The following is a 27,851-nucleotide window of genomic DNA, read 5'->3' on the forward strand; positions in this document are numbered from 1 at the left end:
ATCCAGTCTCAGGGCCTTATATGCTGTCAGTACCCGGCTCAATCCCAGATTTCTCTCTCTAGTTTGGATCTCTGGCTTGACATTTATACTATCTATGTATTTCATATCATCACTTAGATTTCTATTAGACTTCCTAAATTTGACATATCCTAAACCAAATTCCTGATTCCTCTACCGTCTCATATATACATAGACACACCTGTTCTTTGAGGCTTTCTCATCTCAAAAAAATGCTTCCATCCTTCTGTTCAGAAGGCAGAAACCTGGGAGTCATCCTCAACTTCTTTCTTTCTCTTTAATCTCATATCCTGTCTATCAGCAAATCCTGTCAGCTCTCCTTTGTCTCCACTGCCACCACCCTGGTCCCTGCCAGTAACATCTGTCTTCTGGATTATTGTTAATCTCATAACTGGCTTTTCTCACATCTGGTCTTTATCCTCCTATAGTTTCTTCTTCTTTTTTTAAAATTTTATTTATTTCTATTATTATCTTTAATGGAATATATAAAAGCAGAGAAACTTCACTCATAAGTTGTGCTTTCACATATTCATATAGAAACTATATGGAAATACATATACATGGGCTTAGAAATATTTTACTTTTCATGCAGGAATTCCAGTTATATTAACCAAAACTAAAGAAATAATTCATAATAAAAATAAGCTTTGTGTATAGTGACATCTATAATTACAGTAAATTGTCACTAAATTAAACATTGAACAGGGACTTCCATGGTGGCGCAGTGGTTAAGAATCTGCCTGCCAATGCAGGGGACACAGGTTTGATCCCTGGTCCAGGAAGATCTGACATGCCACGGAGCAACTAAACCCGTGAGCCACAACTACTGAGCCTGCACTCTAGAGCCTGCAAGCCACAACTATTGAGCCCATGTGCTGCAATTACTGAAGCCCACACTCTCTAGGGCCTGCATGCTGCAGTGACTGAAGCCCATACACCTAGAGCCCATGCTCTGCAATAAGAGAAGCCACTGCAATGAGAAGACCGCGAACCACAATGAAGAGCAGCCCTCGCTCACCGCAACTAGAGAAAGCCTGTGTGCGACGACAAAGGCCCAATGCAGCCAAAATAAATAAATAAACAAACAAATAATTAAATAATTTAATAATAATGGTTAACTAGGTACACCCAGTCAACTAAATATGAATATTCAAAAAAATTGCATTTCTTCCTTTTTTTAAATTAATTTTTATTGGAGTATAGTTGCTTTACAATGTTGTGTTAGTTTCTGCTGTACAGCAAAGTGAATCAGCTATACGTATACATATATCCCCTCTTTAGGTCACCACGGAGCATTGAGTAGAGTTACCTGTGCTATACACTCGGTTCTTATTAGGTATCTATTTTATACATAGTAGTGTATATATGTCAATCCCAATCTCCCAATTCATTCCACTCCCCTCTTTCGTCCTTGGTAACCATACATCCATTCTCTATGTCTCTGTCTCTATTTCCGCTTTGCAAATAAGTTCATCTGTATAATTTTTCTAGATTCCACATATAAGCAATATTATACGATACTTGTTTTTCTTTTTCTGACTAACTTCACTCTGTATAACAGTCTCCAGGTCCATCCACGTTTCTGCAAATTGCACAATTTCATTCCTTTTTATGGCTATGTAATATTGCATTATATATATGTACCACATCTTCTTTATCCATTCTTCTATTGATGGACATTTAGGTTGCTTCCAAGTTCTGGCTATTGTAAGTAGTGCTGCAATGAACATTGGGGTGCATGTGTATCTTTTTGAATTCTAGTTTTCTCCAGATATATGCCCAGGAGTGGGATTGCTGGGTCATATGGTAGTTCTATTTTTAGTTTTTTGAGGAACCTCCATACTGTTCTCCATAGTGGCTGTACTAATTTACATTCCCACCAATAGTGTAGGAGGATTCCCTTTTCTCCACATCCTCTCCAGCATTTATTGTTTGTAGATTTTTTGATGGTGGCCATTCTGACTGGTGTGAGGTGATACTTTACTGTAGTTTTGATTTCAGTTTCTCTAATAATTAGTGAGTGATGTTAAGCATCTTTTCATGTGTTTGTTGGCCATCTGTATGTCTTCTTTGGAGAAATGTCTGTTTAGGTCTTCTGCCCATTTTTTGATTGGGTTGTTTGTTTCTTTGATATTGAGCTGCATGAGCTGTTTGTATATTTTGCAGGTTAATCCCTTGTCAGTTGCTTAGTTTGCAAATAATTTCTCCCATTCTGAGGGTTGTCTTTTCGTCTTATTTGTGGTTTCCTTTGCTGTGCAAAAGCTTTTAAGTTTCATTAGATCCCATTTGTTTATTTTTGTTTTTATTTCCATTACTCTAGGAGGTGGATTGAAAAAGATCTTGCTGTGATTTGTATCAAAGAGTGTTCTTCCTTTGTTTTCCTCTAAGAGTTTTATAGTGTCCAGTCTTACATTTAGGTCTCTAATCCATTTTGAGTTTATTTTTATGTGTGGTATTAGGGAGTGTTCTAATTTCATTCTTTTACATGTAGCTGTCCAGTTTTCCCAGCACCACTTATTGAAGAGACTGTCTTTTCTCCACTGTATATCTTTGCCTCCTTTGTTGTAGATTAGTTGACCATAGGTGTGTGGGTTTATCTCTGGGATTTCTATCCTGTTCCATTGATCTATATTTCTGTTTTTGTGCCAGTACCATATTGTCTTGATTACTGTTACTTTGTAGTATAGTCTGAAGTCAGGGAGTCTGATTCCTCCAGCTCCATTTTTTTCCCTCAAGATTGCTTTGGCTGTTCAGGGTCTTTTGTGTCACCATACAGATTTTAAGATTTTTTGTTTTAGTTCTGTAAAAAATGCCATTGGTAATTTGATAGGGATTGAATTGAATCTGTAGATTGCTTTGGGTAGTATAGTCATTTTCACAATATTGATTCTTCCAATCCAAGAACATGGTATATCTCCATCTGTTTGTGTCATCTTTGATTGTTTTCATCAGTGTCTTACAGTTTTCTGAGTACAGATCTTTTACCTCCTTAGGTAGTTTTATTCCTAGGTTTTTTATTCTTTTTGTTGCGGTGGTGAATGGGATTGTTTCCTTCTCTTCCTGATCACTCATTGTTAGTGTATAGGAATGCAAGAGATTTCTGTGCATTAATTTTGTATCCTGCAACTTTACCAAATTCACTGATTAGCTCTAGTAGTTTTCTGGTAGCATCTTTATGATTCTCTATGTATAGTATCATGTCATCTGCAAACAGTGACAGTTTTACTTCTTCTTTTGCAATTTGGATTCCTTTTATTTCGTTTTCTTCTCTGATTGTCATGGCAAGGAATTCCAAAACTATGTTGAATAAAAGTAGCAAGAGTGGACGTCCTTGTCTTGTTCCTGATCTTAGAGGAGATGCTTTCAGTTTTTCACCACTGAGAATGGTGTTTGCTTTGGGTTTGTCATATATGGTCTTTATTATGTTGAGGTAGTTTCCCTCTATGCCCACTTTCTGGAGAGTTTTTAATCATAAATGGGTGTTGAATTTTGTCCAAAGCTTTTTTTGCATCTATTGAGATGATCATATGGTTTTTATCCTTCAGTTTGTTAATATGACATATCACATTGACTGATTTGCATATATTGAAGAATCCTTGTATTCCTGGGGTAAACCCCACTTGATCATGGTGTATGATCCTTTTAATGTGTTGTTGGATTCTGTTTGCTAGTATTTTGTTGAGTGTTTTTGCATCTATGTTCATCAGTGATATTGGCCTCTAATTTTCTTTTTTGTGACTTCTTTGTCTGGTTTTGATATCAGGGTGATAGTGGCCTCGTAGAATGAGCTTAGGAGAATTCCTCCCTCTGCAGTTTTTTGGAAGAGGTTGAGAAGGATAGGTGTTAGCTCTCCTCTAAATGTTTGATAGAATTCACCTGTGAAGCCATCTGGTCCTGGACTTTTGGTTGCTGGAAGATTTTTTTTTTTTTTTTTTTTTGTGGTACATGGGCCTCTTTCTGTTGTGGCCTCTCCCGTTGTGGAGCACAGGCTCCGGACGTGCAGGCTCAACGACCTTGGCTCACGGGCCCAGTCGCTCCGCGGCATATGGAATCTTCCCAGACCAGGGCACGAACCCGTGTTCCCTGCATCGGCAGGCGGACTATCAACCACTGCGCCACCAGGGAAGCCCTGGAAGATTTTTCTTTAATATTTATTTTATTTTATTTATTTATTGGTTGCTTGGGTCTTAGTTGTGGCTTGCTGGCTCCTTAGTTGTGGCACGTTGTTTCCTTAGTTGTGGCATGCTGGATCTTTTTTAGTTGAGGCATGCAAACTCTTAGTTGCGGCATGCATCTGGGACCTAGTTCCCTGACCAGGGATTGAACCCAGGCCCCCTTCATTGAGAGTGCTGATTCTTAACCACTGCACCATCAGGGAAGTCCCGTTTGCAGGAAGATTTTTAATCACAGTTTCAGTTTCATTACTTGTCATTGGTCTGTTCATATTTTGTATTTCTTCCTGGTTCAGTCTTGGAAGGTTGTACCTTTCCAAGAATTTGTCCATTTCTTCCAGGTTGTCCATTTTTTTGGCATATACCTACTTGTAGTAGTCTCTTATGATGCTTTGTATTTTTACGGTGTCAGTTGTAACTTCTCCTTTTTCATTTCTAATTTTATTGATTTGAGTCCTCTCCCTTTTTTCTTGATGAGTCTGGCTAAAGGTTTATCAATTTTGTTTATCTTCTCAAAGAACCAGCTTTTAGTTTTATTGATCTTTGCTATTGTTTTCTTTGTTTCTATTTCTGCTCTGATCTTTATGATTTCTTTCCCTCTACTGACTTTGGGTTTTCTTTGTTCTTCTTTCTCTAGTTGCCTTAGGTGTAGGGTTAGATTGTTTATTTGAGATTTTTCTTATTTCTTGAGGTGAGATTGAATTGCTATAAAATTCCCTCTTAGAACTCCTTTTGCTGCATCCCATAGGTTTTGGATCATCGTGTTTTCAGTATCATTTGTCTCTAGGTATTTTTTGATTTTCTCTTTGATTTCTTCAGTGATCTCTTGGTTATTTAGTAATGTATTGTTTAGCTTCCATGTGTTTATTTTTTTTAGGGTTTTTTTTCCTGTAATAGATTTATAATCTCATAGTGTTGTGGTCGGAAAAGATGCTTGATAACGATTTCAATTTTCTTAAATTTACAAAGGCTTGATTTGTGACCCAAGATGTGATCTACCCTGGAGAATGTTCCATGTGCCCTTGAGAACAGAATGTATTCTGCTGCTTTCGGTTGGAATGTCCTATAAATATCAGTGAAATCTATCTGGTCTAATGTGTTATTTAAGGCTTGTGTTTCCTTACTAATTTTCTGTCTGGATGATCTGTCCATTGGTATAGGTGGAATGTTAAAGTCCCCCACTATTACTGTGTTACTGTCGATTTCCCCTTTTATGGCTGTTAGTATTTACCTTATGTATTGAGGTGCTCCTCTGTTGGGTGCATAAATATTTACAATTGTTATATCTTCTTGGATTGATCATTATGTAGCGTCCTTCCTTGTCTCTTGTAACATTCTTTATTTTAAAGTCTATTTTGTCTGATATGAGTATTGCTACTCCAGCTTTCTTTTGATTTCCATTTGCATGGAATAACTTTTTCCGTCCCCTCACTTTCAGTCTGTATGTGTCCCTAGGTTTGAAGTGGGTCTCTTGTAGACAGCATATATATGGGCCTTGTTTTTTATCCATTCAGCCAGACTGTGTCTTTTGCTTGGAGCACTTAATCCATTCACATTTAAGGTAATTTTTGATATGTATTTTCCTATTATCATATTCTTAATTGTTTTGGGTTTGTTTTTGTAGGTCTTTTCCTTCTCTTGTGTTTCCTGCCTAGAGAAGTTCCTTTAGCTTTTGTTGTAAAGCTGGTTTGATGGTGCTTTATTCTTTTATCTTTTGCTTGTCTGTAAAGCTTTTGATTTCTCTGTCAAATCTGAATGAGACCCTTGCTGGGTAGAGTAATATTGGTTGTAGGTTTCTCCCTTTCATCACTTTAAATATATCTTGCCACTCCCTTCTGGCCTGCAGCGTTTCTGCTGAAAGATCATCTGTTAACCTTCTGAGGATTCCCTTGTATGTTATTTGTTGCTTTTCCCTTGCTGCTTTTAATATTTTTTCTTTGTAATTTTTTTTTTGTATTTAATATGTGTCTCAGCATGTTTCTCCTTGGCTTTATCCTGTATGGGACTCTCTGTGCTACCTGGACTTGGGTGGCTATTTCCTTTCTCATGTTAGGGAAGTTTTTGACTATAATCTCTTTAAATATTTTCTCAGACCCTTTTCTCTTTCTCTTCGTCTTCTGGGACCTCTATAATTCGAATGTTGGTGCATTTAATGTTGTCGCAGAAGTCTCTGAGACTGTCCTCATTTCTTTTCATTCTTTTTTCTTTATTTTGCTCCCCAGCAGTTATTTCCACCATTTTATCTTCCAGCTCACTTATTCTATCTTCTGTGTATTTTTCATTTCAGTTATTGTATTGTTTATCACTATTTGTTCTTTGAAAGTTCTTCTAGGTCCTTGTTAAACATTTCTTGTATCTTCTCGATCTGTGCCTCCATTCTATTTCCAAGATCTTGTATCATCTTTATTATCATTACTCCGAATTCTTTTTCAGGTAGACTGCGTATTTCCTCTTCATTCATTTGGTCTTGTGGATTTTTACCTTGCTTCTTTGTCTACAACATATTTCTCTGTTGTCTCATTTTGTGTAACTTACTGTGTTTATGGTCTCCTTTCCACAGGCTTCAGGGTCGTAGTTCCTCTTGCTTTTAGTGTCTTCCCCCTGGTGTGTGAGGTTGGACCAGGCACTTGTGTCAGCTTCCTGGTAGGAGGAACTGGTGCCGGCACTTTGTTGATTGGAACTGAGTCTTTTCCCTCTGATGGGCTGGGCTGTGTCAGATAGTGGGTTTTGGTGTGTCTGTGAGCTTAGTACGACTTTTAGGCAGCCTGTCTGCTAATGGGTGGTTCTGTGTTCCTGTCTTGCTGGTTGTTTGGTGTGAGGCATCCAGCACTGGAATCTGCAGGCAGTTTGGTGAAGCCAGGTCTTAGTGTCAAGATGGAGACCTCCGGGAGAGCTCACGCTGACTAATATTCTCTGGGTCCAGGAGTTTTCTGGTGGTCTGGTGTCCTGGACTTGGCACTCTTATCCCAACCCCTGGCTGGGGAACTGAGACTCCACAAGCTGCGCAGCCAAAAAAAAGAAGAAAAGAAAACAAACAGACAAGCAAAACCCAAGACAAGTGATAAAAGCAAAACCAAACAGACAAACAGAAAAAAAGAAAATACAAACAAATAAAAAAACCCAAGAGAACAACCAAACAAAAGAACCCCAAAACAAAAAGAAACAATAAAAAATTAACAAAAACAGCAAAACAGAACAAAAACAGAAAGCAAGCTAAAAAAGCAAAGATGGGGCTTCCCTGGTGGCGCAGTGGTTGAGAGTCCACCTGCCGATGCAGGGGACATGGGTTCGTGCCCCGGTCCTGGAAGATTCCACATGCTGCGGAGCGGCTAGGCCTGTGAGCCATGGCCACTGAGCCTGCGTGTCCGGCGCATGTGCTCCGCAACGGGAGAGGCCACAACAGTGAGAGGCCCGCGTACCACAAAAAAAAAAAAAGCAAAGATAACATAAAACAAACACACAAAGACGATTAAAAAAAGGAACAAAAGGAAAAACAAGAATAAAACCACAATAAAGTAAAAATAGAAAAGTAAAAAATATATTTAAAAATTAAATACAATTAAAACAAGACAACAACAGAAAATGAAACAAACAAACCAAAAAAGAGTGCTTGCTTTGGTAGCACATATACTAAAATTGGAATGATACAGAGAATATTAGCGTGGCCCCTGCGCAAGGATGACACGCAAATTCATGAAGCATTCCATACTTTTTTGCTGTACAGTAGAAATTAAGACAACATTGTAAAGCAACTATACCCCATAAAAATTAATTAAAAAATAGAAAAACCATAGTAATAATAATATTTTCCTGAGGCCTCCACTCTCAGTGTCCTTGACCCCACAGTGAGCCACAGCCAACCCCTGCCTCCCCAGGAGGCCCTTCAATACCTCTAGGTAGGTCTCTGGACCCGCTGTGGGCCCTGTGGGGGCAGCCCAGACTCTGACCTGGCCCATCTCCCACAGGTACTTGCCCCCAGAGTCCACAGCTGCTAAAGCTAGACTGGTCTTAGTTGTGGGAGCACATGTCCATTCAGATATTCCACAGATGCAGGGTTTACCAAGCAGATCACAGGGATTTAATCCACAGCTTGTGCAGCTGCACAGAGAGAATTCCATTCCTCTTCCTTAGTAGCACAGCCCCTGGGGCTCAGCTTTGGTTTTGCTCAAAGACCTCTGCATGTGGGCTACCATTAGGTGTCTTTTCCCCACCCAGGCGAAAGGTGGCGAAAGCAGCGGTGATTGAGGCACCCAGGCTGACTGGGGAACTTACTCAGGCTGTGGAGGGATAAGGCAGCCACAACTGGGTCGTGTAAAGTGTCTGCGGTGACAGAGACTGGCAGGAAGTTGCAACAGACTGAGACATGCTCGCTCTGGTGGGAGTTCCTCCCAGTGCCCGTGGAGGCAGGGGCCAGCAGGGGGGAAGGGAGTTGCAATGGCAGCTCCGCTCCTTGTGTGCCACTCAACAGTGATACCTTACTTCTATAGCAGCCCGGGTTTCTTCCAAAAACCTTCCCTGTTGTGGAGCTCCTCACTCCTGTCCCTTCAGGCTGTCTCTTCACAGCCAATCGCTGTCCTCCCCGGGTCCACTCTCCAAACCCCAGTTTCCAGCACCCAGCCCCCTCCACACCAGGAGACACGTGACTCAGGCTGGAGTGTGCGGGGCTGTGGCACGGACCATGTGCACAGTTCTTACTTTGTCCTGCCTTCCACAGACCGGTTGCTGTGTTCACCTCCAATCCCCCAAAGGTCCCTTTCTGCCCCAGCTGATTTTCCCGCCATGAATGGGCTTTTCTGAGCGCAGGAACCTCTCCCCACCTTCATTTCCCCGCCAGGGATGCTGTCCTTTCTCATTTCTTGTCTTTTGTTTTTTCTTTCTTTCATCCTACCCAGTTGTGTGGGGATTTTTAATTGCATTTTTAGGTGTCCGAGGTCTTCCGCTAGTGTTCAGCAGGTGCTCTGTGAGAATTGTTCCATTTGTAGAAGTATTTTTTTTAGGGGAGTATTTATTGATATTTCCAGCAGCCAGCATATGTCTCCAGTAAGATCTAATTTAAAAAAAGTCTCAAGTTCCAAAAAATCAATCCACTCTCTACAATCAGATGTAAAACGATGACCAACAGAAAATACAACATAAACTTTGGTCATGTTAACAGAGTAAATGGTTTTACTAAAAGCGGCTGACATTTCTATCAGTAGTAGCCACAGGGAAGCCGTTGGTTGTGACCGTAGTGTCCATCTTGATGGGGGTAGTAAGGTTCTTGTCTGTGCTGTGAGCAGTTGTTACCCCGGGTTTGTCCGTGCCATTGATTTGGGTCAGTTGTCACTTGGCCACCCCCGTCTGCTATCCCTGCCTCTAAACGGTTATCTTGCAACCGATTGCCTCTATTTCTTTGGTTCCCACCAGCTCTGCTATTCGATCCCTCAGCCATTGGAGGGACTCAGGAGGGCGTTTCAGGTATTCCTGGTACTCTTTGTCATCTTCCGTGAATCCGCTGGCAAACAGCTCTTCAGAATCTGGAACAGCATCAGAAGTGTCAGTCATTCTGAAATTCCCAGGGACTTGAGGCGGCTCGACTGTTGGATGTTTATATTGTTTAGGTCTCCGTCCCAGAACACCCTCACAGGACCTCCAGACCCCTTCAGCTCTCCAAGGTAACAGGGTCACACCTGTAGATGTATTCATGATGTACTTGTGAGGAAGGGTGAATTCCGCATCCTCCTATTCTGCCATCTTGATTCCTCCCTCCTACAGTTTCTTCGTAACACAGAGACCAGAGGATCCTTTTAAAGTGTAAATCATATTACGTTAGTCTTTTGGTGGCTTCTTATCTGACTCAGAGCCGAAGCCAAACTTAAGAGGACTTAACCTGGCCCCATACCCCTGGGGCCCCGGGCCTGGCCTCTCTGACCTCACCTTGTACCATCACCCACCCTTCCCACCCCAGGCTGGGCTGCTGCCTAGCATGCTCACCCTTCAGAGAGGCCCAGCCTTGCCTCTCTCCTGGTGATGCTCCCTCATCATGTCCTTCCCTGGCTTTATTCTTTTCCACAGCACTAGTGTCACTGGGCACCCTATGTATTTTGTTGTTAATTTATTTGTTTGTCTCCCCCAAGTAGAACATAAATTCCAGGATAGCAGGTACTGTATGAAGAACGGATGAGTAAAAATAAAAACAACAACAACAACAAAACAAAAATTAAAAAGAAAGAATGGATGAGTAAATGCTGTTATTATATCATTACGAGACAGGCCCACATTTATTTAGGGCTGAAGTTGATCACAATATAAAATGTCTCCATTCCCCTCCCCACTCCCCATGCACATACATAGCTTCAGGATGCTTATGGATAACTTTGGAAGGTTCCAGAATAAGGGTTGGGAGTCATAGGCAGCACTGAATTAGGTGAAGCTGATGCTGAAAGTTCAGCCTCTCTGTACACCAGTGCCAAAGTGAATCTTGGAGACAGTGTTTTGGGTGAAGAAGAAAAGGATAGCTTTATTGCTTTGCTGAGCAAAGGGGGACACAGCGGGCTCCTGTCTTGAAAAACTATGTGTCCCCACCTGGGAGGATTTGAGGAGTTTATAGCAATAGTTCAAGGGTGGGGTTGCTGACAAGATGAGGGTGTGTGCAGGGTCTCAGGTGATCTCCCCATCTTGATGAGCTTCTCTGGTCCCTTTCATCTTGCCACAGGTGGTTTCTTGGCTGCTCCTCCCTTGATTAGCAGCAGTTCAAATCTGCCCTTTGGAACTCAGGGAAGGTTATGGAGGCTGGAGTCTTGCTCACAAGAAACGGGGGACAGAAAAGTCTCCATGCCCGGGAGCCCCACAGGGTCCTCCTCAGTTTCAAAGCCTAAATTTAGCCCCATAGCATGGTCAGTGTTGGAGGAGGAGATTGTCAGATTTCCTCTGCCTCCCAAAAGAAAAGTCAAAATGTGTAACTGATGGAGACACGGCAGAACTGTCAGCCACTTAACATGTGCAAAGTGGGACTTCCCTGGTGGTCCAGTGTCTGACTCCGCACTCCCAATGTAGGGGGCCCGGGTTTGATCCCTGGTCAGGGAACTAGATCCCACATGCCACAGTTAAGAGTTCGCATGCCGCAACTAAAGAAAAGATCCCCCATGCTGCAACAAAGATCGCGGACGCGGTGACAAAAATCCTGCATGCCACAGCTAAGACCCAGCGCAGCCAAATAAATAACTATTAAAAAAATATATATCGTGGGGCTTCCCTGGTCGCGCAGTGGTTGAGTCCGCCTGCCGATGCAGGGGACACGGGTTCGTGGCCCGGTCCCGGAAGGTCCCACATACCGCGGAGCGGCTGGGCCCGTGAGCCATGGCTGCTGAGCCTGCGCGTCCGGAGCCTGTGCTCCGCAACGGGAGAGGCCACAGCAGTGAGAGGCCCGTGTACCGCAAAAATATATATATATATGTCATGTGTAAAGTAAGTTATAGACTCTTGTGCAGCGGCTTAAACTCTGTCGCTTCTGTCAGGGCAAACACACACACACAGGTGAGTCACCCGCCTCTGTACTCTTGGAGTCCCAGTTCTTAAGAGTACTGAGCCTTAACCTAAAAGAGAGGTTCAATTTCTGGAATCAGGGCAGGTAGGAGAGAGATTTGGGGATTTGCCTGTCTGCTGTCCTTGAAAAGCATCCTGTTTAGGTTTCCCACCCCCACACCTTCTCACACTCCCCTCCCCTCCCCACCCCCGAGCTTGACCTTTCCCAGTGGAACCACCCTTAGTGTCCATCTCCCGCCTTTTACCCGTGGCTGTGCCTGACCCTCTGCAGCACTCCCAGCACTCCCGCTGGGCTGCACACAGTCCCCCAAGGAAGGTTCTGTGCCTGGGCATTTCTCTCTGTGCAACAGGGTTCTGGAATGTCTTAGAATGGGTGAGCAATGATTGCTTCTGTTTGTGGAGGACTTGCTGCCCGTCAGGTTCTGTGCTGCTGGGCTCCACGCTTAGTGTTTCACAAACCTTTGCCACTTTCCATTTCTACCACAAACCTGAGAAATGGAAATTAGCCCTATTTTATACATGAGGACATGAGGCTTAGAGAAGTTAGGAAACTTGCCCAGTGTCACTAATTAAATGGCAGAGCCGGGGTGAATCCAAAGGCAGCATTTTGAGTCATACTTTGAGACAAGTTTGCTTTTTTCTAACCTGGAAAGTAACCAAGGGGCTGATAGCCTTGGGACAAGGAGCTGCTGGAAATAAATGTACGCAAGTTTGTTAGCTTGATAGAGCAAACATCTCATTTTGGGAGGGGGTAATTTTAGGGAGGAATATTAGGTTTTGATACTATTTTATTCAGACTTAAATATTTTCAAAAATTTTCTTTGGCTGTACACTCGGCCACTCTGTAGTACTTTTGTAGGTTATGCCATGTATTACTGACAATACTCGTGACTGTTTTAAAAACGGACCAGATCACCCAGAGGTTCCTGCGAACTAAGTGGAAATGGTATCTTTGAGCCATGATGGGAGCAAGGATTATGCTGGGGTCAAATGGGAGGCAGCCATCCGTTTATTTAACAGCCCGCATCTGAGAGTTTATGCTAAATGGAAATAACTGGGCTCAGGTCTATCCACGACAAAAGAATTTCATTCTGACATCAGTAGGAGATGCTTACATGGAAAGCTGTTTATTTTGTTGTAAACATTCCAGATCTGCCTTTGGTGAGAAGATTTTCTACCAAGTAAACTTAGGTTGTCACTGGTAATCTGGCCCTTAGCAAGCCATGAACTTGAGATGGACAGCCTTAACCTCTGGGGGAGTCACTGCCCTGTGTGCCCAGCCGATGGGCTCTGTGCTGACCGTCTTCCACCACGTGTTTCTCGGACTGTCCAGGTGCCTGAGGGTTCACTTTCTACTTGTAAATTGAGTCGCTTTCCTCCCCTCACTGCATGTTCTTAGGTGCCTGTGGTTACAGGCTCTCTCCCTCACCAGCCCTCTGGAGACTTTGGCCCATGTTTTAATCTAGTCCAATAACTCCGGATCCCTAGTTTGTCAGAGAACCGGCCTATCTGCACGTGTCCTGATGGTGGCCATCCCGTCTCAGCTTCTCAACACATCCACTTCCCAAGCCAACTTCATTCTTGGTTTGCTTTTTGCTGCTGTGTGTTGTTAGGAAATTGCTTCTCTGGGGGTTGGTGAACGGTCAAAAGTTTCCAGTTGCAGACACCAGGGTCGCCCAGCATTGGGCGCATCCAACCTGGGACTCACGGCACTTGGCTCCTTTTGTACGGATTCCCCGTGTCACCATGCAGCTGCCTCTGTGGTGGGCCTGTCACTGACCCAACTTCTGGAAGGAGGCCCTGCTTTGCCTCCTCCCTCGTCACCTCACGCAAGACTCTTCCTCATTCTCCGGCCGTGACCTCCGCCCCAACTGCTCCTGCTCAGCGGCCGGGAGCGAAACAGATACTCCTCTGCCCTTATCTGCTGTGCCCAGCTGCCACCTCACTGCCCGTGCCCCGGGGGAGGGGATTGGTGGCAAAGGGCGTGAGGCTCGAGAGTGCTTTCCAAGAAGTGCGCGGGTTGATAAGAATCTGAGAGTATTAGTCAGAAAAACCTCAAAGCCTTGGTCGTTTCTGTCTGGGTACCAAAGGCAGGTGAGGCCGGGCTCTGTCTAAATAAACAGAGCTCATCTGTCCTGAAGTGACCGATGAGCCACTTCCTATGAATTGCTAGGGAGCAAACATCAACTTGTCACCTTGGCCAAGCACAGGATTGTGAAACCCCCGCCCTTTGCGCTTCCTGGGGAGATCAGGCAGAAGAGCCACACGCCAAGAAGTTCCTCCCGAAGCACAGTTGTCTTCACGTCCTCTGTTTAATCCCCTTGAGATGTCCTGATCCACTTCACCCTCCTGCCAACTCCTCTCAAGGCTCCTGTGCCTCATTTTTAGGACGGGGTAATCTGATGTCTGGGGTATTTGTTCAAAATATTTAACAACCAATTCAACAGTATTGCAATATTTTAACAACTGGCAAGGCTGTGCAGGTGCACACCAGCTGAATACAAGCCCCTGCTGGTGTCTAAGTACTCATTAACACAGGCCTGCCTTTCCCGTTGGGCCTGTTTCCATGCTGAGTCAGGCCCTGGTGCCTCAGCTGCATTGTTTCCCTCATTGAAGTGTGCTCTCCCCTCCCCGGTTAGCTCCAGTCCACTCCAGAGACTTATGAATTCAACCTGTCAATTAGTCCCAAGTACATGTTTGTTGATGGACTTGAACTCCCTGCCTCTTAGGTACACATTTCCTTTCTCTTTCATTACTGGGCTCGAAGAAAGCATATAGTAAACAGAATGAAAGTGCAGAGTGAAATGGCAAATAGTCTTGGAGAAACCTCTCAAACTCAAGGTCACAAAGGCTTCCTGGAGGTGCAGTCCTGTGTGTACCATTCTAGCTTGATAAACTCTGGGTAGCTCACGTGGCCTGTCTCACCAGAGCCCTCGCAAACCTTTATCCTGGAGAGCACCCAAGATGTATTCTAATGCAGGACACAGGGTTCCTCTGCAGTTGCTTTGACATTGCAGCGTGGAGGTGGGAAACCTCAGCCCTTTCCTCCAACTTGAACTTCTAAGAGCAGTTGTTGGGGAAATTGGTTGAGTGTATACAGCAAGTTGAATATTAAACACAGTGTCTTTGATGATTAAAGGCCCTGCTGACAAGTGGTTATAAGTTTAAAGTAAATGGTGGTTTGATGCTCCTTATTCTTCTTTTGGAATCTGTCAACATCCCAATCTTCAAAGGCCATTTTATAACCTGTGTATTTAGGCATTTCATCTAAGGAATTTATTTTATTTTATTTTTATTTTTTTATTTTTTTATTTTTTTTCCGTATGTGGGCCTCTCACTGTTGTGGCCTCTCCCATTGCGGAGCACAGGCTCCGGACGCGCAGGCTCAATGGCCATGGCTCACGGGCCCAGCCGCTCCGCGGCATGTGGGATCTTCCCAGACCGGGGCACGAACCCGTGTCCCCTGTATCGGCAGGCGGACTCTCAACCACTGCGCCACCAGGGAAGCCCAGGAATTTATTTTTTAAGAGTAGATAAGTATGTCTTTTTCCTTTCTGCTATGCATGTGGTATCCATTTGTAATTCTTGAAATTTTTATTTCCATAAGAAATTATAAGCTCTTAAATTCAAAATCTCAAAATAGAATTTGCATAATAACTGTAGAATTTTGGATGTGGTGTTGTCATTTTAAACAGGAGTCAGGGTATATTTCAGACATGGAAATAATGTTAAAGACATTTTCTTTGTAGCTGCATTAAATAGTACCCAACCTAGTAGCTAATGACAGAGCCTCCTCTAAACTGGACCTAAGATACACTCAGGAAGGGAAAGGAGACTGATAAGCCAATTCTCTGAGAAATCATAGAACAAAGTCTGAAACTTCCTATCACATCTCAAGTTGATGGGTTTTATTTGGGAAGTTTGAGTATTCTTCATGGCAATGCATCTCTGCATTTTGTTACCACTTCCTGGATTGAGTTATGCAGATTCAGCCAACTAGGCTTAATTTTCAGGTTCTAAACGGGTTTTGAACTCTTCTTGCCACTGTTGGAAGGCAGCAGTGTGTCCTAATTGTGTGGCCCAAGGAGTGAAGGGTAAACCCTACATGATTAAGGCCCACAGAGTTAGAGAATGGTACAGCTTCTGGGCCAGTGTGCCCGAACTGTGCTCCAGGCAGCTTTCTGAGAGCTTCAGGTCAGGACTGGGAGACAGTAGTGAGCCCTGGACTCTCCACTCTTGCTCATCCTCCAGATAATTATTCATTGGAAGAAAGGATGTCAGGGCGGAAAAAAAGGTTTGAAAACTACCAAGGTCTCCTAGTTGTCTCATTTTCTCCAAGGGGAAGTTGAACCCCAGGATATTGAAGAAGAAAGTCACCCAAAGTCACATAGTGACCTGACAACTCCTATTTCCTTGGAGACCCTCTTTATAGACTACTTCTGTGACTTTTCTATCCCTTAAAAAAAAAATATATATATATATATATATATACATACATACATACATACATATAGTTCTGTATTTTAGCCTGCTAAATTGTAGACAATGTTAAATAGTAGAGGTGATAACAGTTTGAGTAGAATTTTTAAAAATAAATTTATTTATTCATTTCTTTATTTTTGGCTGCATTGGGTCTTTGTTGCTGTATGCGGACTTCTCATTGTGGTGGCTTCTCATTGCGGAGCACGGGCTCTAGGCACGCCGGCTTCAGCAGTTGTGGCTCACTGGCTTCAGTAGTTGTGGCTTATGGGTTCTAGAGTACAGGCTCAGTAGTTGTGGCACACGGGCTTAGTTGCTCTGTGGCATGTGGGATCTTCCCGGACCAGGGATCAAACCCTTGTCCCCTGCATTGGCAGGAGGATTCTTAACCACTGTGCCACCAGGGAAGCCCGAGTAGAATTATTTTTAAGGCTCAGGAATGCTATTTGTGATCTGTGCCGTCTCTCATCATCCTTAGTTTTGAGTGTCAAGGACACTCGCTGTGGGAGAAGAGGCTTGTTTACTTCTGTGCACTCTGCCCGCAGTTACAGTTTTTTGGGTTTTTTTTTTTTTTTTTTTTTGCGGTACGCGGGCCTCTCACTGTTGTGGCCTCTCCCGTTGCGGAGCACAGGCTCCGGACGCGCGGGCTCAGCGGCCATGGCTCACGGGCCCAGCCGCTCCGCGGCATGTGGGACCCTCCCAGACCGGGGCATGAACCCGTGTCCCCTGCACCGGCGGGTGGACTCTCAACCACTGCACCACCAGGGAAGCCCCTGCAGTTACAGTTTTTAAAGACAGGCTGTGTTCCTGTCGAGAGCTGCACCAACAGGCATTTACTGTTCAGTCCAGGCGTACAGCAGTGGCGCTGTGGCCTGACCATATAACTCTCTTCAGGGGCTTCTCCAAGTGAACATTCATTCCTGACTCATCACTCAGCTGTGTCTTCTTACAATATGAGGAAACAACTCGGTGGAAACAGTCAAACATATACCATCACTAGTTGCATTCACTGTCATATATTGGTAGGACAAAGAAGATCATATACAATTAAGGGGAGACGGAATTCCTTGGCAGTCCAGTGGTTAGGACTTGGTGCCACTGCCGGGGCCCTAGTTGGATCCCTGGTCAGGGAACTAAGATCCTGCAAGCTGCACAGCACAGCCAAATAAAAAACACAAAAAAAATTAAGGGGAAACAGGAAGATCAGTAGTTTATCATTTATTGTACACTTGCATTCCAGGCACTGTGCTATGCGTTTTACATGCATTGTTCCTTCTGATTCTCACAACCACCCCAAGCAGTAAATAATGTTATGATCTCCATGTTACCCATGAGGAAATGGAGCCATAGAAAGGTTAATATGTAACATATTAATGTTTTACTCCACAAACTTGGGAAAACTGAGACTCAAATCTGGGTTACGTTGACTTCAAGGCAGAACTTTAAAGAAATGCAAACGTCAAGGTATGAGTAAGTACTAAGTAATAAATATTGTCTTAAATATTTGCAGTTACCTCTTCTGGAAAGTCCTTGCGGGCCTCTTTCTCTAACTCTGAATATCTTCACAGCAGTCTCAGCACTGTCTCGGGCCACCAGGACTCTGGTTCATTGACCAGCATCATGTCCGTTGCCCACTGAGCTCCCCTTTCAGCCTCTCATCTTCCCATCACTGAAGAAGCTCTACCTACCTGTAGACCTGTCGGAAAGAAGGCATTTCCTTTACAGATAAATTTCTCACACCAGGCAGGTTCCAACTTCTTATGTTAAAACTGAAGGAAGAAAATAAAGTCAGGGTTTTTTTAACTTTGCTGGAATGGATGGAACTCTCGATAACTCTTTCTGTCCAGAAAAGATTTTCTCACCTGGACCCGGAACTCTTCTTATTCTTGGCTCTTTGCCCTTTGAAGCTGTAAATCATGCTCTTTGTTTGCTGAGTGGCTGCTGTTTCCCAACCCGCCAGCTCCCTGGAGTTTTTTTTTTTTTTTTTTTTTTTAATTTTTTTTTAGATGTTGGGGGTAGGAGTTTATTAATTTACTTATTTATTTTTGCTGTGTTGGGTCTTCGTTTCTGTGTGAGGGCTTGCTCTAGTTGTGGCAAGTGGGGGCCACTCTTCATCGCAGTGCGCGGGCCTCTCACTATCGCAGCCTCTCTTGTTGCAGAGCACAGGCTCCAGACCTGCAGGCTCAGTAGTTGTGGCTCACGGGCCCAGTTGCTCCGCAGCATGTGGGATCCTCCCAGACCAGGGCTCGAACCCGTGTCCCCTGCATTAGCAGGCAGATTCTCAACCACTGCGCCACCAGGGAAGCCCAACCCCTGGAGTTTTTGATGGAGCTAGGTTTTGCTAACATGCTCGAAGTTACAAAAACCCATCTTACTGGCATAACTTGCAAGGATAAGTGTTTTTTAATTCATTCCTGGGAGCCTGGTGCTCCCCTGTGTGGGTTCTTGTTTTGCTCTCTGCCTGGTCTAAGAACAGTGCCTGTTGCAGCCACTGTCCAGACCTGAACCCTGGCCTGTAAGGAATAAGGGTACAGTGCCTGCCACATAGTAGGTGCTCAGCGGAGGCTGGTTGAATAAATGAACAACACACTTAAGTGAAATTTGACAAGATTTAAAAATAGATATCAAGTATCATGGTACCTTGTTCACCAGTTTATAACTTTACCATCAAATTTAAGCTGTGATTGAGCTTATGTGTACTCTAGGACAAAAAAGATTCTAAGTTAAATAGCACATATGGGACTTCCCTGGTGGCGTAGTGGTAAAGAACCACCCTGCCAATGCAGGGGACACGGGTTTGAGCCCTGGTCTGGGAAGATCCCACATGCCGCAGAGTAACTAAGCCCATGCACCACAACTGCTGAGCCTGTGCTCTAGAGCCGGCGAGCCACAACAACTGAGCCCGTGAGCCACAACTACTGAAGCCCATGCACCTAGAGTCCATACTCTGCAACAAGAGAAGCCTCCGCAATGAGAAGCCCGCGCACCGCAATGAAGAGTAGCCCCTACTCGCCGCAGCTAGAGAAAGCCCACGCGTAGCAACGAAGATCCAACGCAGCCCAAAATAAATAACATAAATAAAATTTTAAAAAATAGCGTGTACTCTCACATTAGTCCTGCAGATTTGCTCAACTCTCATATGAAGTGTTCAGACTAGCCCAGACTGGTCTCTCTCTAAAGCCCCCAGCTTTTTTCTTTGAGGGACTTCCCTGGTGGCGCAGTGGTTAAGAATTCGCCTGCCAATGCAGGGGACACGGGTTGGATCCCTGGCCCAGGAAGATCCCACATGCTGCGGAGCAACTAAGCCCATGCACCACAACTACTGAGCACACGTGCCACAACTATTAAAGCCCGGGCGCCTAAAACCTGAGCTCTGCAACGAGAGAAACCACTGCAATGAGAAGCCCATGCACCGCAATGAAGAGTAGCCCCCACTCAATGCAACTAGAGAAAGCCTGCATGCAGCAACGAAGACCCAACACAACCAAATAAATAAATTTTTTTAAAAAAAGTCAAGAAAACAGCCGAGAAATGAATATATGTGAGGAGCTATAATGCTACTGAGAGTAGAGAATTATCACTACATTTCCCCATCATGAAGAAAGTATGTTGTTTCCTTCATTTTTTTTTAGCAAAAAATCTCTCTCATTGTAGTACATGAGATTACAGTTTTAGGGATACCCCTAAAGACCGTCTTTTAAAGCTATTTTCTTAAGAAAACTGTATTCTTATATTTTATAGTATTGTGAGTTTTTTCCTGCTTACAAAATAATACAAATGAGTGGAAAATTAAGATAAATTCTAAAAACAAACAAGGAAAGAGGTTTAACTTCATTTCTTTACAATGTATTCAGTAATTGTTATGTCCAGAATTTTCTTTTACAAAGAACTTTTGGGAAAATATTGGGGCATGTTAAGCACAGTATAGATAAAAAGATGAGGACGTTATCCATGGACCAGTGCCATTTTAGAAGTGAAGTGTAAGGGGAGAATGGGTTAAAATAATATCTCGTGTTTTTAGCCAGTAATACTTAAGCCTGGACACGTGCTTGGCAGGCTCTTGCTATGGGGCAGAGTTTGAGTCTGCTGCCCTCTTGTGGCCACTTTTTTCATGTTCCTGAGCCTTACAGAGAAAAAGAATTTAAATGTACCATATGTGTTAAGCCTTTGTAATTTATTCTTTGCAGAGTTTTTTTTCATCTTAAAACTTAAAGTTGTTAGAGATTATTTTACTCATTTGAAGTCTGAGAAGCTAACTTATTAATTAGGCCTAGTTACTGCACATGTTGTTATATAATTTGAGGACACATTTTCACATATCTTGCTTGATTGATTACAGGGTAGAATACAGATATAAAAATACTATCTGATTTTTTTTGTACATTTGCCAAGTAAATGTTATGTTTTCTTCTGAAAAGATAAGATCAAAGGATTTACATATGCCTTATTTGATGAAATTATAGGAGCATTAAAAGGTAAGAGATTTTAAAAATCTTTCGTAATCTGACAAAATAGTGTAGACCTATTTCTCCCTGCTTTTCTCTGCTAAGTACAACTATAAACCCTGGAAACACAAGTGGCATCCAAAGTAGAACATTTGCAGTGGTAAGAAGAAGATGAATTGGTTTTGGGGCCCCAGGACTGAAGGACTGAAGGAACAGCATAGAGAAGGTGACCAGGACCAGTGCACCCTGACCTACATCTAGCAACAAGAAGGGGTCACTTAGGCTCCTCTTGCCCCATGATTGACTGGTTGTCTGTCCAACATCATCAGGAGAACGCAGCACCCAGCAAGGGGGAGCCTATAGGAGACCCGTAGCAATAAGTGACAGGGGAAGCGCTCTCCTCCACTGGGCCCGAGATGCCTCTCCCCTACTAAGCCAGACCTAGGCATCCAGGAGGCACAAACGGGGGGATTCTGCCAGCACTGCAAGTGACCCAGCCTGGGAAATCCCTTTATCTTCATGGGCCTGAGACTCACCTTTACCCACATTCACTCGGGCAGCCGGGGGGCAGCAAAGAGGGGGGCACTGTAAAGGGGAACCCCACCTCTACAAGCAGTCCTGCCTGGGAAGTCTGCCCAGGGACCTGAGATCTCCCCCTGCCAAGGAACACCTATAGGCCAAGCCAGGCCCTCAGACAATACCAGCAGGGACCTGTGGGGGCCTCAGCAGCACCAGACAAACCACAATGAACAGCAGAGTCTCTGAAAATTAGACCGCAGCCCATGAAAGCAGGCCAGAACCTGAGTGCTGAACCTAAAGAGAACGGCTGCCTGCTAAAATGAAGGATTTAAATAGGACCAAGATTCTCTAAACAGAATAGTCTCTAAACATAGTGGACAAATGTTCAGGATACAACCCCAAATCACCTGTCAAACCAAGAGCTGAAAAGTCGCAACTTGAATGAAGAAGCAGTCACAGACACCAACAGTGAGATGAATCACACTGATTTGGAATTAAATGACAGGGGTTTTAAAGCAACCAACATAAAAATGTTTGACAATCAATTACAAATTCTCTGGAAATAAATGAAAAATAGAAAATCTCAGCAGAGAATTAGAAAAAGAAGCAAATGTAAATGGTAGAATGAAAAATACAACAGCCAAAAAACTGATGAATTGAACCTCATCAAAATTAAAAACTATTGCTCTCTGAAAGCCCACATGATGAGGATGAAAAGATAAGATACACACTGGGAGAAGTATTTGCAAATCTGATATCAGACAAAGGACCAGCATCTCTAGAGTATGTGGAAACATTTCAAAACTCAACAGAAAAAATAAACAATCCAATTAGAAAATGGGCAAAAGACACAAAGAGACATTTCTCTGAAGGGGATATCCAGATGGCAAATAAGCATGTGAAAATATGTGCAACATCATTAGCCACAGGGAAATACAAACTAAAACCATAATGATACCTATCAGAAAGCTAAGATAAAAAATAATGACAGCACCAAATGCTGGTGAGGAGGTAGAGAGACTGGATCATTCATACATTGCTGGTGGGGATGTAAAATGGTTCAGCCACTCTGGAAAATGGTTTGGCAGTTTCTTATGTAAAACTAAACATGCAATTACCACATGATCCAGTCATTGGACTCTTGGACATTTAATCTGTGGGAATTGAAAACTTAGATTTGTGCAAAAACCTGTACATGAATGTTCATAGCAGGTTTATTCATAATAGCTAAAAATGTGAACTGTCCAGTTATCCTTCAATAGGAGAATTGTTAAATTGTGGTGCATTCATACCATGAAACACTGCTCTGCAGTAAAGAGGAATGAACTAGCCATACCCACAATAGCTTGGGTGAATCTCCAGGGAATTAGGCTGCATGGGAAAAAACAGCTAATTCCCAGAGGCTACCTACTGTATTCCATTTATATAATATTTTTGAAATGACAGTATTTTTAGAAATTTCAGAACAGATTAGTGGACACCAGGGTTTGGGGTGGGCAGAAAGATGTGGGCCTGGTTATAAAGGGCAACATGAGGGATCCTTGTGGTCAGGGAAATATTCTTTATCTTCGTGGTGGTTGTGGATGTGTGAATCTACACATGTGATAAAATCGTATAGATACACATAAATGATTTTAAGTAAAACTGAGAAATATGAATAAGATGGTTGGATTTATCAATGTCAATATACTACAGTTAGAAGTACAGTACATTAGGAGAAGGTGGGTAGAAGTTCACAGGGTCTATCTGCATTATTTCTCAGGCTTATTTCAGTAAAACTTCCTGTGAAAAAATCTGTTGGACATCTCAAGAAATACTGGACCTTTTTCTTTTAAAATGCTTGTCAGATCACCTTTTCCACGTTGTGCCTTATATTTCTCTGAAACAACTTTTAAAATCATTATACAAACAAACAGTTGCCTATCTTTTATCATTTTCACTGTTTCTAATGTTCTGCTATTATAAAGGGCTATGTTCAACATCCTTATGGTTAAAACCTTTTATATACCTTAAATTGTTCTTCAAGCTATGTTCCTATAAGAAAAATTGCTGTATCACAATAAATTTTTTAATACGCATTGCTTGTTTGTTCTCCAGAACGAAAGGGATAAAAATCACTTTTTTCAAAAAAAAAAAAAAAATGAAGAGGCAATTCACAGAAGAAAAAAACCCCAAATGACCAACAAACATATAAATCAGCCTCACTAGTAATCAAGGAAATTGCAAAATAAAACAGCAATGAGATACCATTTTACATTTACCACCTAAGCAGAACTTAAAATCTGACAATACAGCTGTTGATGGAGATGTAGAGGAATGAAATTCCTTTATGGTTGGTAGTGTCAGTTGGTGTAAGACCTTGGAGAGCAAAGTGAAGTTGCTCATAGTCTTTGCCCCACCTATTCAGTTTACTCTTCTCAGTAAATATCCAAGAGAGAAATCTTAGCACCTGTGCTCCTACATTTATAACTATTTATTGCAACATTGTTTAAAACAGAAGGAAAAAATGGACACAAAGTAATGTCCACCAGAGGAGAACGGGTAAACATATTAAGGCAAATGTATAACAGAATATGATGTAGCAGTTAAGATGAATGAACAAGAGCTACCTGTATCATTATTACCCACAAAGTGTCAACTTATATAAATCATTAATGGTGAGCAAAAAAAGCAAGTTGCAAAAGGATACATAGAGTTTGATACCACTTATATACAGTGCTTTGGGGACCAAAAAAAATCACTTTTTTCAAGACTTTTATCAACACTAGTAGTATAATTTAAAAATACTTTGATAATTCTATTATAGGCAAAAAATGATTTCTTGTTTCAATTTGCATTTCTCTGATTGTGTTTTCTTGGACATGTTTTTTCTTCTATGAATCGCCTGTTTTCTATTAAAATTTTCATCTTTTCTTACTAATTTGTGAAAGTTCTCTATACATCGGGAATGCAGTTATATTTTTTCCAGTTTTGCCTTTTAATGTATTGATTATTAATGTATGTATTGATTAAAGTTTTTCTTTAAAGTGACCAAAGTAATATGTACTTAAAAAAAATTTAAAATACTGAAGACCAAAAGGAAGTAGAAATGGGACATTCTCTATTCTCACTCTCCCCTTTCTACGTCCTAGTAGTAACCTGTAGTGTTGCGTGTATTTTGTTTTTGGTAGTGTACCCATAAATATGTCTCAGTGTGGGTAAATCTGTGCATGTGAATTATATATTTTAGTAAGTTGTTTATGCACAATTTTTACCCAAAATATCTCTAACAAAAGCATATTGTTCTACAACTTGTCTTTTAAAATACCACATTCTATAACAGCCATTATTAAATGTTAATACTTCAGTCCTTTTAATGTCTACATAGTATTCTGGAGTGCAAATATCCTCTACTATTTTAACTATCTATCTCCCTATTAATGGCCATTAATTCATCTCCAAGTTCTGATAATTACAAATAAATACATTGTTTTATTGATGTGAGAGATTTTAGGTTCTTGTGTAGTTAGTTTTATCAATCAGTGCTTCTACTGTGGTGTAATATTTAGAAAATCATTCTCACTCCCAAGATTATATAAATAGGTACCTCCTGATATTATTATTATTATTATTTGACGGTACTATGTGGCACACAGGATCTTAGTTCCTCGACCAGGGATCGAACCCGTGCCCCCTGCAGTGGAAACATGGAGTCTTAACCACTGGACCTCCAGGGAAGTCCCTCCTGGAATTTTTAAGGTTTAGTTTTTTTTGTACTTTGAAATCTTTGTTTTGGTGAAAGGTGTGGGACAAGGTGATAGCTTTATTATTCCAAATGGGAACCAATTGTCTTAATGCTATTTATTTACTTTTATCCTTTTTGCTCTGGTTTTAAATGGTGTCCTGACTGAAAAAAAAATGTATTCTTTATTTTTGGTTTGAGAGCCAGAGTAGTTTGGGTTTGACCTTGATTCTATACCTACTAGCTTTCTGACCTTGGGCCAGTTGCTGTACTTTGCTTTGCTCAGTTTCCTAGGTTGTCCTGAGAATTGAGTGAGGCACCTGGAGCTTAGCACACTGAGTGGCAGCCATTACAGCTGCTGCTGTTAGACCTAGTACCGCCTCTCGGGATGGTTCTGGACTCCCATGTCTTCGTTACTGAATTCCTTTCAGGAGGAGACCAAGCCTTGTCCCCCTTCAAGTTGCTCAGTACTGGGCAAAAAAAGGGATTTGTACTGGACAGAGCCCTTACAGAGAAGTTATTAACACTGACCCAAAGTATCTGTAGAATTACTTCCTAGCATTTGCTATTAACGTATATGTTTTCTACTAACTTTGGAGGATATATATATATATATATATATATGTGTGTGTGTATTTTTTAAATTTATTTATTTTTATTTTTGTCTGTGTTAGGTCTTTGTTGCTATGCGGTCTTTCTCTAGCTGTGATGAGCGGGGGCTACTCTTCGTTGCGGTGCACGGGCTTTTTATCGCGGTGGCTTCTCTTGTTGCAGAGTATGGGCTCTAGAGCTCATACTCAGTAGCTGTGGCGCACAGACTTAGTTGCTCCGTGGCATGTGGGATCTTCCCAGACCAGGGCTCGAACCTGTGTCCCTTGCATTGGCATGCAGATTCTTAACCACTGCACCACCAGGGAAGCCCACTAACTTTGGATATATTTTTAGCAAATCATCTAATCCTATTCTCATATAAACTCTTCATTTCAAATGTTGTGCTTGTCAACAGATGCCTTCTCATTTGCAAAGTGCTTTGATTAGTATTTGCAGATGCTCCTTGCTAAGTAGTCTTTATAAATAATCTTATGATGAAGGCTCTCAATTAATTTGAGGTGGCTTTAAGTATAGCTGGGTCTGTGAGAATGTATTACATGGCATGTTTTTTACAGGTCTAACTAGTCAAATGAAACAGTTTTTAGATTGTTGTCTTTGTGTCAAGCTCCATGCTATAGATTGAGGGTGATATAAAATACTCAGAATACATGATTCCTGTACACAAGGAGTTGATGATCTAGTTAGGAAAATAAGATATGCAAAATCTTAAATAAAACTTAAAATAAGAGGGGACAAAATCAGGCAGTGTAACTTTCAAGGCTACACAGAACAAATGAACAAATTCATTCAAGAAAAGAGCAGTTGGAACTTCCCTGGTGGCGCAGTGGTTAAGAATCCGCCTGCCAATGCAGGGGACATGGGTTCGAGCCCTGGTCTGGGAAGATCCCACGTGCCACGGAGCAAATAAGCCCATGTGCCACAACTACTGAGCCTGCACTCTAGAGCCCACGAGCCACAACTACTGAGCCCTCGTGCCACAACTACTGAAGGCCACACACCTAGAGCCTGTGCTCTGCAAAAAGAGAAGCCACCGCAATGAGAAGCCCATGCACTGCAACCAAGAGTAGCCCCTGCTCGCCGCAACTAGAGAAAGCCTGCGCGCAGCAATGAAAACCCAACATGGCCAAAAATTTTAAAAAAAGAGCAGTTGTCTTCTTATTTTCCCATGTCAGAATCCTCTATGAAAAGATTAGCTGTTGAATCTATTACATTCTCGTGACACTAAAAAATATTACTCAGGGGTTAGAAATTAGCATCTTATTTTACATTTATGGCAGAAGAGCAGTAATACCAAATATAATCAGATCTTAGAGGAAACATTTTTATAACTTTATTACTAGACCTCAGTTTTCTTATTGTGAGTGTTCTCAAAATTACCTGTAGAGTTTTAAATTATTTTTTTAAATTGCCCAGTTGGCTATAGTTTTTTTAATATATTATTAATAAAAATATAGAGAGAAATAGTCATAATAAGGAATCGGTAATTGCTCAGTTATGATTTAAGGTGGTCCCAGCTGAGTTTTTCCTTTTATGGTACATCTCAGATACCCTAGAGTTTCCTGCTGCTTTACCTCTGCCTATAAACTCTCAGCTAATTTCCTAAATTTGAATTTGAGTTACTTTGTGAAGATGAGAAGATCATTGATCTTTGTGGCCAAGTCCATGGCTAATCATGATTTCTTCCTTCAAAGAATGGGTGATCAAAATGTGCTATCTCTCAAACTTGGAGCTCATGGATGTGGATTATGTGATAACTCCCTGCAACTATCCCAAGATAATAGCAGCCTGAAAAAATATAGAAATTGGCAGGATTCAGAAATTGGGAAAAAACAAGTTTGGAATTGGCTATATAATGCTGTAAATGAGAATTTTTTTATACATTCAGGTGAATTTTGTGGGGTCAGTATGAACTAATAATATCAGATAATCATACTTATTCTATACAGTGAACTCAGTTGTCTTACATTATTTCCACACATTCACGTTACTGTCTATTTAATGCTTTTTATTCATCCAGTAAGCACTGAATAAGTGCATGCTCTGTTTTCAATACTGTGTCTTGTATTGGATATCCAGGAGCTTTACAGAATGGTAGAAAGTAAATGTCTTTCCTACTGCTAGATTGTGGCCACAACCCTTGCCACTACCTGAAGCTGTTTAAGTCCTTCCAAATAGAATCTTCCTACTTGTGATCTGTCTCTAGATTTCATCTAGTGAGGAGGTGACATGATGTGTACCCATGTGGTAGGCACTCAGTAAACAATTACAGCGTGAGTTAGAACATGGGAGGTGAGTTGAAAGATACTTGGTCTCTCCCAGTATTAGACTACAAACTTACATATAACTTTTCAAATATTAACC

At 42.0% G+C, this 27,851-nt stretch overlaps 1 protein-coding gene, 1 non-coding gene and 1 pseudogene across 4 annotated transcripts in view; 2 read left to right on the forward strand and 1 right to left on the reverse strand.

The window, feature by feature from the left end:
- Positions 1 to 27,851, forward strand: part of SHLD1 (shieldin complex subunit 1) — a 103,602-nt gene that overhangs the window by 14,225 nt on the left and 61,526 nt on the right. The gene's annotated exons all lie outside the window — the stretch shown is intronic.
- LOC132477207 (U6 spliceosomal RNA) lies at positions 7,797 to 7,903 on the forward strand. The gene has a single exon (XR_009530227.1). It is a non-coding gene; the product is annotated as a U6 spliceosomal RNA (small nuclear RNA).
- On the reverse strand, positions 9,382 to 9,734 carry LOC132476299 (RNA guanine-N7 methyltransferase-activating subunit-like protein; annotated as a pseudogene).

The sequence above is a fragment of the Mesoplodon densirostris genome, chromosome 16 (genome assembly GCF_025265405.1).
Source record: "Mesoplodon densirostris isolate mMesDen1 chromosome 16, mMesDen1 primary haplotype, whole genome shotgun sequence".
Classification (NCBI taxonomy): domain Eukaryota; kingdom Metazoa; phylum Chordata; class Mammalia; order Artiodactyla; family Ziphiidae; genus Mesoplodon; species Mesoplodon densirostris.